The sequence below is a fragment of the Malus sylvestris genome, chromosome 15, assembly GCF_916048215.2.
Source record: "Malus sylvestris chromosome 15, drMalSylv7.2, whole genome shotgun sequence".
In the NCBI taxonomy this organism is placed as follows: Eukaryota; Viridiplantae; Streptophyta; class Magnoliopsida; order Rosales; family Rosaceae; genus Malus; species Malus sylvestris.
Genome location: NC_062274.1, coordinates 11,419,524 through 11,435,149, shown reverse-complemented (window position 1 = coordinate 11,435,149; position 15,626 = coordinate 11,419,524). Strand labels below are relative to the sequence as shown.

General features: G+C 38.6%; 1 protein-coding gene, 1 long non-coding RNA gene and 1 pseudogene across 2 annotated transcripts in view; 1 reads left to right on the top strand and 2 right to left on the bottom strand.

The window, feature by feature from the left end:
• Positions 1-15,626, bottom strand: part of LOC126606023 (cysteine-rich receptor-like protein kinase 19) — a 28,233-nt gene that overhangs the window by 8,968 nt on the left and 3,639 nt on the right. The gene's annotated exons all lie outside the window — the stretch shown is intronic.
• Positions 7,048-7,560, top strand: LOC126606035 (uncharacterized). Its single transcript, XR_007617096.1, has 2 exons — positions 7,048-7,153; positions 7,303-7,560. It is a non-coding gene; the product is annotated as an uncharacterized LOC126606035 (long non-coding RNA).
• Positions 7,777-15,515, bottom strand: LOC126606030 (nod factor hydrolase protein 1-like; annotated as a pseudogene).

The following is a 15,626-nucleotide window of genomic DNA, read 5'->3' as shown; positions in this document are numbered from 1 at the left end:
ACTGTTAATAAGATTTGACAAGGCCAAAAACATTTCGAAATTCACAATACTTTGTGAGAGTTGTTTCAAAGTTTAAAAATTAAACATAAAACCTCTGAATCAACAGAATGACGAAGAAGAACGATACGAAGCAACCTGCGTATGCATGCAGTGACACGATTGGCTACCTTAAAGTGATGCCTCTAAGCAAACCAAAGCTCAATGAGTCCAGATGAGTTTAGAGTAAAGCTCGATATTCGTACAATGATGAATATGGTAGAGTCTCAAGCTATTACACTGAAAATTACAAGGCTGGACAGTTAACGGACAATAGCACTGGTCAGTTAAGCTACAAGCAAGAGGCTAAGTTCACCTCTATCGAAAGGTACGTGAACAAGGAGCTAAGGTTTACCACCGAGTACCAGACCCAGGTGAAATTTAAGGAGTCTGTTTATCCAAACAAGTCTGGATTTTCATCATCTAAGTCAAACTACAGCCACAACAAGAATCGCCACTTATTTTGGATTTTGGTGAGAATAGCGTCTGCTACCGAGAAGTTTCCCAAGAAAAAAATATTAATCTCTAGACGAAGTCAATTATTAAAGGATTTGATGTGAAGTTAACGATCAATGGTTCGTGAACTTGTTGTCGTCGTTGAGTAAACAAGAAGGTAATCGATAGAACAATCGTCGAGAATTGTTATAAAGATTCACCCAAATTTCTTCAGTGGTAATGAGTCCAAGAACATTGATTTGCTCCCACCAACTACCACCTAATAACCATCGTCACCACTAGCACTTACTCGCTTCTTTAGCACGCACTTTGAATATTTCAAGCAATTTCCAAGAGATATGACTCTGCCCGCCATTCCTAGGGAACGCATGTTGCAGAGTGATATAATCGCTTCAGATCTCCAGTTGGTCTTAGCCAATTCGTATCACCAGGGTTTTTCTGTTTCCCAAGATTTCGATGCAAAGCCGACTCTGCTCGCAATTCCTAGGGAAATCATGTTGCAAAATGGCATCGCCATTTCAGATTTACAACTGGTCTTGACCAGACTTCCTCAAACTGAGATTTCTAAAACACGCCGTTTCCAAGTAACACCGACTTTGCCTGTCATTCCCAGAGAATGCACGTCGCAGAGCATCGATCCGAAGTTGAAAGTCGTCCAACAATTCAAACACGTCACCGATGAGGCACAATCCCGACACGAATTCTTGTATATCAACTAGAAGGTGACAATTCAAACAGAGAAAGATTCGCATAACTGTGCCGAATGACACTAAATCCAGAAGTCCTGACATCCAAATGATGTCAAAACCGACACATTACTTTAGTAAGAGAAGATCCTAAGTATGCTCTGAACAAACCATGCTCTGATACCAATCTGACACACCCCGATCCCGATATTCCTCAAATACCAGGATAAGCATGTGCTGGCCAACACCCAAGGGTGACGAAAGCCATTTATTAAATGCAAATGATGAGAATAAAGAGTAAATAAGGCTTATAAACATAAAAGAATAAGGAATATGCATTTAAGGGACGTGTTCAGAGCACACATCTAATCTAGAATATTAAAATAATTAATATAAAAATTGAATGTACACAGAAGGGGGTCCTACACCTAAAGGACTCGAAGATACCGATGCAGAAGTGCCTGGATGCCGAGATTGTACGCCTCAATTCTAAGTCCTGAAGGAGGCGCAAAACAAACATAAGTGGACCAATTTGATATATAAAAAGTAAAACAGTTATCAACGTACTAACCCCCAGGTTTATGAAAACACATATATAATGATAAACATAGTTTTTCCGAAACCTAGCATGATGTGCAGTGTCTCAAATTCATAACTTGTATAAGTAGTAAACACTGGTGATTTATCTGATAACCTCCAGGCCCCATTCCGTAGCGAAAATGATCACTAGGTAAGTACAAAATCACAGAACACATATATATATTGAAAAACAACTTCGTAGTATAAAGTCATCCATCATCTATACTACAAAGAGGTGTTCTAAACATGTTCTAAATATCATATCGTCATCCATCGGATATTCTATAAGAACATGGGTTATAGGAAAAATAGTAATAATTCAATCTAGCCTCAGTAAGCATATTATCTCATAAAGTACTTCATAAAACATAAGTATTAAATCATGATTTTCATGTATGCATTTCTATTATTAAAACATGCTTTTGAAGGGGACACTCACCGTATACCGATGGTGCAAAGCTGTACTAAAAGGTATAGCGGAATCACCGTTAATAATTGCACTTATTCACATAAAGGAGTACCTTTAGTCAAACTCTATTCAACGATTGAATTTGGGAAAACGGACTTCAAAAACAGGTCAAGAACTTCGAAATTAGCCTAGGAAAGGTCCTGGATGAAACCCTGAAAAATCAACTAAAAAAGTCAAAGTTGACCGTTGACCAGTCAAAGCCAAAGTCAAAGTCAACTCTGACAGTTGGCCGAGTCAACGCTGACCGTTGACTGAGTCAACAGGTCAAAGGTCAAGGTCAGACTTGGGCTTTGGATTGGGTTGGGCCGAATGGGCTTTAAGAGTTTTGGGTTTTAAACTAAGGGTTAATGGGTTTGGGAACTTAGATTGGCCCAAGGCCTAATCTGCTTGGTTCTATACACACACACACACACACACACACACGGGCCTAATGCCCTAAATAGAAAATGCCCCAAGGCCTTATTTCTATAACAGAAACTAAATAAAAACCTTAAAAAGGTTTTTGGGTTGGGCTAGAGGGCTACGGGCCCTAATCCTAATGGCCCGAAGGCCTTAGGGTCCTAAACAATTTAAATAAAAACAAAAGAAAAACAAATGGGTTAGGGGGATTGGGCTAGGCTCACCACACGGGCCTAAGGCCCTCTGGACTCAGAAACGGCCTGGAGGGCCTGGTTTCACCGGAGAACACCGGAGCGTCAACAGCTCCAGCCGACCACCACACGCAACCCTAGACCTCGATCTAGTTATCAACACGAAGAGCAAGACAAGGGGAGTATTTCTATACCTTCCTTTCGTCATGGAACGGCCGGAGATGGTCGGAATCTCCCCCGACACCCTCGATTTGCCAGAAATGAGTGTTCCTACACCCGAGTTCTATTCGTCCTAAAAACTTCAAAAAAATCACGAATACAACTCAATTAAACCTCAATCTTGCAAGAATCAAGGACGAAAAGAGAAAATTAGGGGCTTACTGAACCGGAGATTGAAAAATCTCGTCGGAGCTCATTTTCCGGTTTTTTGGGGTTGCGGGAGCGAGATGGAGAGAGAGAGAGAGAGCAGGACGAGATGGTGATGGGGTGATGGGTCTTCCTCGCGTGCGCGAGTGCTTCGGCGTGCGTGTGTGGTTTCGCAGTGCAGAGAAGAGAGAGATGAGTGAGAGCCGAGAAGGAGAGAGACGGGACAGATAGGAAAAACAGAAAAGAAGAAGAAGAAGGAAGAGGTTCACGAGGGGGGGACAGAGAGAGAAGTGAGGTGAGTGAAGGGGGTGCTGCCACGTGGCAGCTTGAGGGAGAAAGAATCCAATGTTTTCAGATTCTGATTTGTAGACAAAAAGGACCAAATTGCTAGATTTATAACATTTAGGGGTAATTACAAACATATATTTTTATAACTAGGGGGCGGGTGTTACAGATTAATTTCTTCATCTTTGTTCGTTCTTGGATAGATTATGTAACATTTGCGTTGTTAACATTAAAAATTTTGAGTGTGAACAAGAATTAGAGATGTGGTGTCGCGGATGGCGTTCGGACATGGTAGACCATAGGACTTCAGTTGCGTTCGGTCAATAGATGCCGGACATTTCCTTTAAGTTCAGTCAAACTCTGCCGAACTTTAATTGCAATTCAGCGGGGTCTGCCGAACTTTTATACGGCCTAAGTGAATGTTAATTTACAACGTAGGGACTACTTTTCCCACCAGAAGATCATCCGCTGTGATAATATTGTTTTCCATCAATAAACACATTCATCCACAACATGTTAACATTAAGCCCTTAAGTTTTCTGAGTCGAGATAGATTAATTACTTAGCATTTACCACTCATCGGGCTACAACTTCTGAGATTGTTGCATCATCGATGGAACAAGCTTCTAGCAACGGTGTGGCATTAGTTTCTTCGTCTTCGTTTCTTTTTTAGAAGGCAGGAATTTTGGGATTTTCCATTGTAGCTCCTTCATTTTGTAGCATTGAAGAAATTTCCAACATCGAAGGCCCATCGTTTGCATTTTCTTGAACACATAGGAGAGCAATTTGCAAGCATCTCATCAATTTGCATAAAGAATGTATATCGTCAAGTGCAGGATCCATAAATTCCATCCCTTTGCCTTGTTTCCAAAGTAAATATGCCTAAAATCGTTGAATGTTTCCCGCCATGTAATTGAAACGCAAAGATTTAATTCGTAGAAAAACCAAAGTAAATATTAATTCTGAAGTAACTGTGGTGTTGGGGATGAACATTGCTGATACATTTACCTACAATGAAGCCACACTATATTTGTAGACAAAATACCTTGCAATAAGGGTTGATGAGGCCAAATAAACAATAACCGTTTTTTATATATCTATTGTGCTATGAGTCTATGACTTTTTTTCATTTCCTCAATTGATATTCTCTACTAACTTCGTCAATTGTTTTGTTTGCTACTCACTAATAGAGGTGGATGCCGTACTAATCTGACCTTTTAAGGCTATGCTTAATGTGACCTCACAAACCAAATGATAGTAATAAGTGGACTTGAACATCTTATCGGGGATCTATCCAAACCAATTAATTATGATGTTAAATTCGATCGGCATTTGTAAATTGTATCTATGATTCTATGTGTGTCCACAAATAATTTGGGAAATTTGTTTGAAAGATTTTACCTGGCTTTGTTAAACCCAAAACTAGCTACCCAAAACTAGCTTCGTGCATGTACTGTTGAGAAATACTCATTTCCAATTTTCTTAACTTTTTTATTGACATGCATTGTTCTTGAATGTACTTTTTTTTACCTTTTTGGATAAATTACATTTTACCCCCTTAGATTTGGGGTCAATTGCAACTTCATACAACATCTTTAAAACATTTCAATTTCATACATTTACTTATCATTTTATTTCAATTTCATAAATCCGTTAGAAAATCCGTTAAGTAAACTGTTAAGTGATGACGTGACAAATATGGAATCCACATTTGTGTTGATGTGACTGTCAAATTTATGCCACGTGTCAATTTTTTTTCTATGCATTTAAAAAATAATAGTTTAATCAGAATATTAAATACTAAAATAATTAATTAAAAAAAAGTTAAAAAAAAAACCCTAAAACCCATATCTTCACCTTCCCCATCCCCAGTCGCATTCTCGCTCTCCCCCTGCAAACCCCTTAATCCCCTAATCCAATTTCCGAATTAGCCTATGCTCACCACCGAAATAATGAAAAGAAAAAATGAAAATTGCATTTATGGCTTTGGATCTTCTCTCTTCCATCTTCTATCAATCTCTTGAATCTCTCTGGAAAACAAGAATTTTTCCTTCTATTTAGATTCAAATCGATTGAGAAATTGGGGATGGGTTTTAGGTGTTTGGGGTCGGGCCTTCAAGAATAAGAAATTGCTGGTTCTGGTAATGGTGGTAGCCTTTATTTGGTGCAGGTAGTGGCACGAATAGGTCCTTTCGGTAGAGGTGGGGTGACTAACGGAAATGGGGGTACGACGTTTTGGATTCTGGTTGTGAGTTCTGGTTTTGGGTTTTGGGTTCTGAATTTATTCGTTAACTCGAGCTTCTCGTCCCACTTCGGGTTCAGATCTCGCTGCTTCGTCTTCGTCCTCTACCGTTGCCTGTCGAAGTTGACGATCGCGTTGGCCTTCGCTAGGTTCAGATCTCACTCCTCATTTTCCCTTCGGATTCATATTTTTTCAACTTTCTGAAATTTATGCCAATTGTTTTCGAAATTTTTTTGGGATTTGCATGAACATATGTGGGTTGAAGTTGAAGATGGGAGAGAGAGTTATGGATGTTTGGATAGAGAAGAAGAGGAGAGAGAGGGGGAAGAAGGATGAGGGGGAAAAGGAAGATACTTTCATAATTTAGGGAGTGTGCGGAAGTCTGAGAAGGTACTGGGTGAGAGTGAGAGAGACTGAGCGTTGTGGCAACTATGGGCGGATCTAGGTTCTTGCAAGAAGCAAGTGAGACGGTGGAGAGGGTGTGCATTTTATAATTAAAAATTGTTTTATTTGTTTTTATCCACGTGGCACTAATTTTGTAGGGTCCCCTATGGCCATGTAAGCAGATAACAGAATGATTGACAAAAATTGTAATGGTTGTATGAAATTAAAATGAAATAGTAGTGAATGTATGAGATTGAAATGTTTTAAAGATATTGTAAGAAGTTGTTATTGACTTCAAACTTGAGGAGGTAAAATGTAATTTACCATTTTTTTTCCTTTCAAATTGATAGTCATTAAGAAACCCACAAAAAAGGGGGAATAGGATGTATAATCTCGTTTAGAGCTTTGATTTTTATATTTAAATTAGGGAGTAAGTTACGTGAAACAAATTTGAAGTCATTTCACATTTGACATGCTAGATTAATAATGCATTTTTTGTGAAAAAAAACCTTACATATGATAATAGTTAAATTAAAACATCACGTATCAGTAAATCCTAAAGTAATTATGATCATTATCACATTATTAATTATTAAATAAGTTTAATTTAATCTATTTACCACGTAAATCTAAAAGTTTAGTGTTTATCAGCAAATAATATTGTGGTGAGCTTCAGCACTGCCTTTTCCTCTTCTATTCCCCACCCCCCCCCCCCAAAACAAAAAAAAATAATCCAACCCAACGCAAGTTTAAAATATGGCCTATAACCTAAACTCAGAAGAAAGCCAAATATTGGTTCGTTTTTAGCCCACAAACTGGTGTGGGCCCTACCAGTGAGGGTGAAAACACTGGCTTGCAACCCACATGCCTTCAGCCAGTCACCCAACGCGTTAGCCTCGAAACCACCGGGACCTCTGAGGAAGATGTTGTTTTATGCTTGGCAACATAAAGCATGGTCGGTGATTTTTGATAACTTTGTTGAATGGGTGAGAGACAAGCAAAACTAATTCCGGCATCCTTACATTCCCTTTTGTTAGAATACACTGGTTACTCTAAGAAGGTAAAAGAACTCTCTCCTCCTAATTCTTTCTATTCCTTTTCATTGGGGGTTAATATCTTAATTAACTTAAATTGCATCCCTTATTTTCCAAGAAGAATGTTTTAGTTCTACAATTATAATTGACTTCGTTCAGTTTGGTCTATTTGCAGGGCTTGTCAAGAATTCCGCCAATCGGTTCTACCACCAAACCATTTGTGCTTGAGGGGTTTTGTTTTCGTTTCAAATTTCATTTGGGAGGTGGTTTGGAGAGATGAGAAATGCTACAGTTTTGTGATGAGGAAATTTTGCAAGAGTCTAATTATACAATAATGAGGTTGCAATTTGTTTTGGGGAGGTCTGTTTTTCACTGGCCGATTGGTCCAAACGTTGTGCTTGTATTATGTAATTTGTGATATTTGAAACTATAATGTACGGGAAGGGGAATTTGAACTTGGGTGTTAGGAGGTGCACATACTGCCCTCCTAGTTCATGTTGCGATTACGTGGATCGATTGAGATGAACATTTTTCAAAATATAAATTGAATGTGGCTCTTGATCAAGTAAAATAACAAATCTCCAATCTACTTAGATTCATACTATAAATAAAATAATTAAGATTCACTTCAATAATCTAAACACTCGCTAATCACTCGATGAATTGATGCTTTATATATTAAACACAAAACAGCTGCGAGTTTCCGGTAGGGAATTCGATCCTTTTATCTTCTCATTCGTCAAGAATCCATGACTTTGAAGCTGCAGTTTTAAAACATTCATCGTTAAGAATTTGATTTGGAAACTAAATTAAGATTAATGCAAAGTTAGGATTTCAAATTATCATGGAAAAGTGGGTTAGTTTACCTTGGGCCGAAATCTTCCAGTCGCTATCAAAACTGAGGGCCCAAAAGAAGTATCCACGAAGCCCAAGGGCCTGAGCAAACCCTATCTTAGCGGCCGTGGTGAAGGCATCATCATACGAAACCCACGTGGACCCGTTGTACAAATACACGAATACAGTGTCCATGTCATACACTACAGTTGCGCCCGATTGGTTTAGTAGCGTCTCGACTTGGTGGTAAAACAACATCCCTGCTCCTGGGCCTGGCCCAATAGCAATGGCTCCAAAGCTGTGAGTTTTCAGATTTTAGAGCTCCCACGACCGGCCGTAGAGGGCCAGGCCCATAACCAATTTTGCCGGGGTATCCCGGCCTTGATCCATGACTTAAGCCCATATATTGAGTTTACGTTACTATTCGGGTTCCACAATGCTGCATTGGGCCCTGTGGTGTTGCTCCAAGCCCCGTTGTAGTCGTAGCACATTGGATTGATCCAGTCCAAGTACTTTTTTAGTGACGACGCCTGGTACGATCGGAGGACGGCGTCCAAGAAGAAGTCGGCCGAGAAGTAAACGGCGGCGGTGAGGAGTAGCGGAGGGCGGGCCGTGGATTTGGACTCCTTCTTGAGCTCGTGGTGCCATTCTTTTAGCAAGTGGCTCAAATCCTTCATTTCTTTTGGGCTTTGAGGGAACTCCCAATCAAGGTCTAGTCCATCAACCCAAACTTACGTGCAACCTCTATGGCAGATTGTATGAATTGTGAACGTGAAGATGTAAGAATGTGAGTATGAGATAGAGGAGTTTTAGGACCATATGTGTTCAATTGGATAGAAAAGTCTTGTTAATAAAAGGAATGCTAATCCCTTATGAAGAGGGATTCTGTACAGCATGAAGATCAGAACAAGGAGACAAGAATTTGTTTCCTACATGGATTTTGATAGGGAATCCTAATCAGTTATGGTAAAGATTATATGTATATATATAGTGGCCTCTCTTCTCACAGGGTAACGCTTATATTCTGGACTTAACCTATTTATAAGTCGAGCTCTTGATAACCTGCGAGAGAAGAGAAGGTGCACTGAAAGTTTGCTGCTATGGCTTCGGGTTCCGCTACAAGTGCAGGTATGTTCTTCTTGCTGTGTTTCTCAGATACATAAATTGAATATTTCTCTCTAAGTTGTAGTTCATGTTTTGGTCTTGGTGATTATGATTAAGGGTCTTACATGTGGTATCAGAGCCACAAGACTTATCAACATGAATTCAATCTGTAAAGAAGAAATTTTGTATGTTACTATAAAAAATAAAAAAAAATAAAAATTTTTTTTTTTTTTACTCTTATGAAGAATCGAAGTCTGGTTCTGGAGGAAATAAAAGAAGCGTTGGTGATAATGAACCGTCAAAGGAACCCTTAAGTCATTATCGAGTGAAGGTTTTCCAGAATTGAAGAAAGCAATGCTTTCTTCTATAAACATCGATCTGGGTTTTTCCTTTCCAAAACTAAAATCTTCTATTTTCAAATTCTAAATCGCTTCCGCTGCCCGATTCGTGAATTTGAGTTATAAAGATTAAAAGGTATGTTGTTAATTGCTTTGAATCTTTTGGTGAAATGTAAAGATGAATGTGTTTACTTTCCCAGTTCATCGACTGCAAATGTAAGTCATATGCAGATGTATTTTGATCTTTTAAATTAGAGATACAGACATTATTAACCATTCGGTGCTTTCTTTGATCACTTTCAAAATGCCTTTTAAATGTATGAGACACCATTAAACCATTTGGTGTCTAAGGATATATGGCAGATATCAGCAGATCGTTTTTCAAGTTCTTGCTTAATCATTCCACTCTATGTATGCTTATCAACAGATTGTTGATTAAGACTATATATATGGGTCTGTGATTATAGTCATGATGTGCACGGTGATGTTGAGATGAAATCAGGAACTAATAAGTTCAAATTGTGATTTCATTGCAGGTTCATCATCTGCAATATCGTTTCGGACTATGAACTTGGCAAACATTCCTGTTCTCACAGGGGGAAGCAACTACAAGAAATGGAGACGTGAGATTGGGCTCTTATTGACACTCAATGACTTTGACATAGCCCTTGAAACTCCCAAGCCGATTCTGACTGATCAAAGTACAAGGGCTGAGAAAGCTGATGCAGAGAGATGGGTCAGAGCAAACAAAGTGGCACTTTCTATACTTGAAAGTGCCATGACTGATACTGTTCGCGGTGGAATCAAGAAGCATGAACTAGCTATTGATTATTTGCAAGCAATTGAAAGAAAGTTCAAAGAATCTCAGAAGGCAGAAATCAGTCACTATATGGCAATGCTGACCACATACAAGATTGAGGGCATAGGGTCAATCAGAGACCATATCTTGAAAATGACTAATGCAGCTGAGAAATTAAATTCTTTAGATGTTAATATTGGTGAAAAACAGTTAGTTTTTATGATCCTTCAAGCTCTTCCAAACAAATATAGTCAGTTAAAGGTGTCTTACAACACTCAAGACAAGAACTGGGATGTTGATGAGCTAATAGCACAGTGCGTTCAAGAAGAGGCTAGACAGAAGCAAGAAAGAGGGAAAGAAACTGAAACGGTGCATTTTGTGCAACCAGACAAGGGGAAGAAATCATTCAAATCATTCTCTGGACACTCTGGTAAGAACAACAATCCCAAGGTAACCTCTTTTAAGTCTAATGCATCTATCAAAGTAAAGGACTCTATTAAAGGATCTAACAATCTTATGGTCAAAACTAAAAATATTGCCAAACTAAGATGTTTTTTCTGCAAAACTAAAGGACACTTGAGAAAAGATTGTCAAGTTTTTCAGGACTATCTTAAAAGTAAGGGTGTAGAAAATGTCAATGTCTGTGTTGAGTCTAATTTGATTGAAATCCCTGTGAATTCTTGGTGGTTTGACACCGGTTGCTCAGTTCACATTTCAAATTCTTTGGAGGGTTTTGTGAAATCAAAACAAACTGGTTTTAAAAATTATAATGTCTTTGTGGGAGAAGGTACTAAAGTTGCGGTAGAAGCTATAGGTATGGTGTGTTTAAAATTGTCTTCTGGTTTTACACTAAAACTAAAGGATGTGCTTTATGTGCCTAAAATGAGGAGAAATCTGATCTCTGCTTCAAGAATTGTCAAAGACGGTTTTGCTTTTCTAGGTGATGATGAAAGTTTAAAATTTTTTGAAAAGAACCACCTAGATTGTGTTTTGGGAACTGCTTTTTTGAGTGACAATCTGTGGTGTCTGAATTGTACTTTGGAATCCCCAAATCAACATGTTTTAAACATAAGCACTAAGAGGATGAACTGCAGTGATGATTCTTTCCTCCTTTGGCACAAGAGGTTAGGCCACATATCCAAAGAAAGAGTTTTAAAACTGTCCAAAGCTCAGTTGATCCCTGAATTAAATCTTGCTACTGCAATTGAGTGTGTTGATTGTGCAAAAGGGAAGATGACTAATTCTAGAAAGTTAGATGCCAAAAGGAGTCAGAATTTGCTAGAGATTATACACACTGACATCTGCGGTCCTTTTCCAACCAAAACTATTTGCGGTAATTCTTATTTTGTCAACTTTATTGATGATTTTTCAAGGTTTTGTTACACTTATTTAATCAGTGAGAAATCATCTGTCCTTGATTATTTTAAAGTTTATAAAACTGAGGTAGAAAAACAATTAGGCAAGACCATTAAGATTGTTAGATCGGATAGAGGAGGAGAGTACTTTGGCAGGTACAGTGAGGCTGGACAACACAAGGGTCCGTTTGCGCTCTATCTTGAACAACAAGGCATTGTTGCGCAATACACTACACCAGGAACACCACAGCAAAACGGAGTTTCAGAAAGGAGGAATCAAACTCTGATTGGAATGGTAAGAAGCATGATGACAAGATCAAAGTTACCAGGATTCCTATGGGGTGAAGCATTGAAGACAGCAACTTATATACTGAACAGAGTTCCGAGCAAAGCTGTTTCATCAACACCTTTTGAAATCTGGAATGGCAGGAAGCCCAGTTTTAGTCATTTCCATGTTTGGGGATGTAAAGCTGAGGCTAGAATTTACAATCCAAATGAGAAGAAATTGGACTCAAGGACAAAATCATGCTATTTCATTGGCTACTCAGAGAAATCTAAGGGCTTCAAGTTTTATTGTCCTCAAGCTCACACCAGGATTCATGAAACTCACAATGCTAGGTTCTTTGAAGATCAAGATATTGCAGACTTATCACAGGGCAGGTTCATTTTTGAAGAGATTGATCAAAATGAGAAGTCCTTTTGCAGTAATTCTTACAAAGAAATGTTGATCACTCCTGCTTCCATGATTGCATTGGAGGAAGCACAATTAGACTGTCCAGAAGATATTGACAGAATGGAAATTGATCTTGGGTCCCAACCACAGCAACAAGGGGATCCAACTCCAACTGATGATGCACCAATGAATCCGAGCACTGAAGTTCTCCATGATCCGTCATTACCATTGAGACAATCTTCAAGAATCAGAAAAACCACAATGTCAAATGACTATGTTTATTTGCAGGAGCATGAGTTTGATTTTGGTGATATAGATGACCCTCTCACTTATTCTCAGGCCATGAATAGTCCTCAACAATCATTGTGGCACAGTGCAATGAAGGAGGAATTGGAGTCGATGTCAAAAAACTCAGTATGGACATTAGTGGATTCCAATCCTCAATTCAAGGCTATTGGGTGTAAATGGGTTTATAAAACCAAAAGAGATGCTCACGGCAATATTGAACGGTACAAGGCAAGGTTAGTTGCCAAAGGATTCACTCAGAGGGAAGGGGTGGATTACAATGACACCTTTTCTCCGGTCTCTTCCAAGGATTCTATGAGGGTTATCATGGCACTTGTGGCTCATTACAATCTGGAACTGCATCAAATGGATGTCAAAACTGCCTTTCTTAATGGTGAACTGGCCGAAGACATTTACATGAAGCAGCCTCCTGGATTTGTTGAAAAGGGGAAAGAAGACATGGTTTGTAAACTTAACAAGTCAATCTACGGGCTTAAACAGGCATCAAGACAATGGTTCTTAAAGTTTGATCAAGTAGTTACAGGACAAGGTTTTGTGGAAAACAAATTAGATGATTGCATCTATGTTAAGTTTTCAGGCACTAGTTTTATATTTTTAGTGTTATATGTTGATGACATTCTCCTTGCCAGTTCTAACATGAAGCTGCTCAAAGACACTAAGACCATGCTCAGTAAGAATTTTGAAATGAAGGACCTTGGTGAAGCACACTATGTACTTGGTATTGAAATTGTTCGAGATAGATCAAGAAATTTACTCGGTTTATCACAAAAGGGATACATAGAAAGGGTACTCATAAGGTTCAATATGTCAAGCTGCAGTAATGGTGAAGTGCCAGTAAACAAGGGAGACAGATTCTCAAAGGCTCAATGTCCTAAGACGCCTATGGAGATAGATAAAATGAAGAATAAGCCTTATGCTTCATTAGTGGGAAGTTTGATGTATACCACTATTTGCACAAGACCGGACATTGCTTTTATAGTTGGAATGTTGGGCAGGTTTCAAGCAAATCCAGGAGAGACACATTGGGTAGCAGCAAAGAAAGTTTTGAGATACTTGCAAAGAACCAAGAACTATATGTTGGTTTATGGCAGGAATGAGCTATTGGAGTTAGTTGGATACACTGATTCTGATTTAGCCGGTGATGTAGATGATAGGAAATCTACTGGAGGTTATATCTTTATGCTAAGTGGTGGTGCAGTCTCCTGGAAAAGTGCAAAACAGACTATCATCGCAACATCGACAATGGAGGCAGAATTTATAGCTTGTTTTGAAGGAATGAAACAAGCTGTATGGTTGAAAAACTTTGTGACAGATTTGAATGTTGTAAATTCTGTGCAAAGGCCTGTCATGATGTATTGTGATAACAATTCTGCAGTATTTTTTAGCAAGAACAATAAGAGGACTTCAGCTTCAAGACTGATGGATGTAAAATTCCTCAAGGTCCGAGAAAAGGTTAGAGAATGAGCAATTCAGGTGGAGCACTTAAGCACAAATGAAATGATTGCGGATCCTTTGACTAAAGCATTGCCGATTGGAGCATTTAAAACGCATGTCTCTCGGATGGGAATACTTGAATCCTTTGATCAGTGGGAGTAATTCGTTAGTCTTATTATGACTGTTTATTCGCTGCTGTGAAGTTCAGAGAGCTGGTGTGGTGATATAGACAGGTTTCAAATTTCACATTTAAAATCTTATGGCTGGATAGTATTAGGTTTGTTAGTTTGTTTTGTTTATTTTATCGAATTGAGATCAGTTATGATGATCTATTGTTTCGAACAAAATAAAGTTTGATATAATTCATTTGTTGCTTTTATAATGGTTTGTCCGTTTAAAGCATTTAGTGATGAGTTGATTGATTCATGCATTGTTTTGAAGCAAAGATTTGTTTCACATCTTGCTGACAATGATTTGAAATAGTGGGAGCAGATTATTTTGCTTATTGCTGATATTGATCAAGTTCATAACGTTGAGCATACAAATTGAATGTCTGTAACTCTTGAAAACCTGTTTGCTTTATTGTGGTAATACAGTTACAAGCGTTCTGCATTTTGAGATGTATGATAGCTGGTTGTGATTGAAATTTTATTAACAAGATTAGTGATCACTTCTATCTGCACATAATTGACTTGGCTGAGTACTTAAAACTGTTCTCATACTCAAGTGGGAGAATGTAAGAATGTGAGTATGAGATAGAGGAGTTTTAGGACCGGATATATGTGTTCAATTGGATAGAAAAGTCTTGTTAATAAAAGGAATGCTAATCCCTTATGAAGAGGGATTCTGTACAGCATGAAGATCAGAACAAGGAGACAAGAATTTGTTTCCTACATGGATTTTGATAGGGAATCCTAATCAGTTATGGTAAAGATTATATGTATATATATAGTGGCCTCTCTTCTCACAGGGTAACGCTCATATTCTGGACTTAATCCTATTTATAAGTCGAGCTCTTGATAACCTGCGAGAGAAGAGAAGGTGCACTGAAAGTTTGCTGCTATGGCTTCGGGTTCCGCTACAAGTGCAGGTATGTTCTTCTTGCTGTGTTTCTCAGATACATAAATTGAATATTTCTCTCTAAGTTGTAGTTCATGTTTTGGTCTTGGTGATTATGATTAAGGGTCTTACAGAAGAAGCTTTTGAGGCCAAGCGAGCAAACACGAATGGCAGCACCACGCCGTCTGCTGCGCCACCGATGGAAAAAAGGGTCTTCACCGGCGGAGTTTTGTGGCGGAGAGTGGTGGTGAAATTGGAGAGGAGCAAAGCCGTAGAATTTGGCAAGTCAAATTTGAAAGTGACATTATTTGGCACAAGAAAAGCATAGAAAATGTGGGTGAAGAATGATGTGTTTATGGCTGAAGGTGGGAAATCCGGCGAAAACGAAGGATAATATGCCGCTTTCACCGCCGGTGGAACCTCGGCCGTGCAGCCGGTGTTTATGATCATCAAGGAACATAAGAGCAAGAGAATATGCAAAAAGTTGTGGATTGTCATTTTTGTTACAGTAGATTATGAAGGACAACATATCAAATTCGAACTATATAAATAAAAGGGATTAAGCAAAACGTTAAAAATTATGCTATATAATTAATC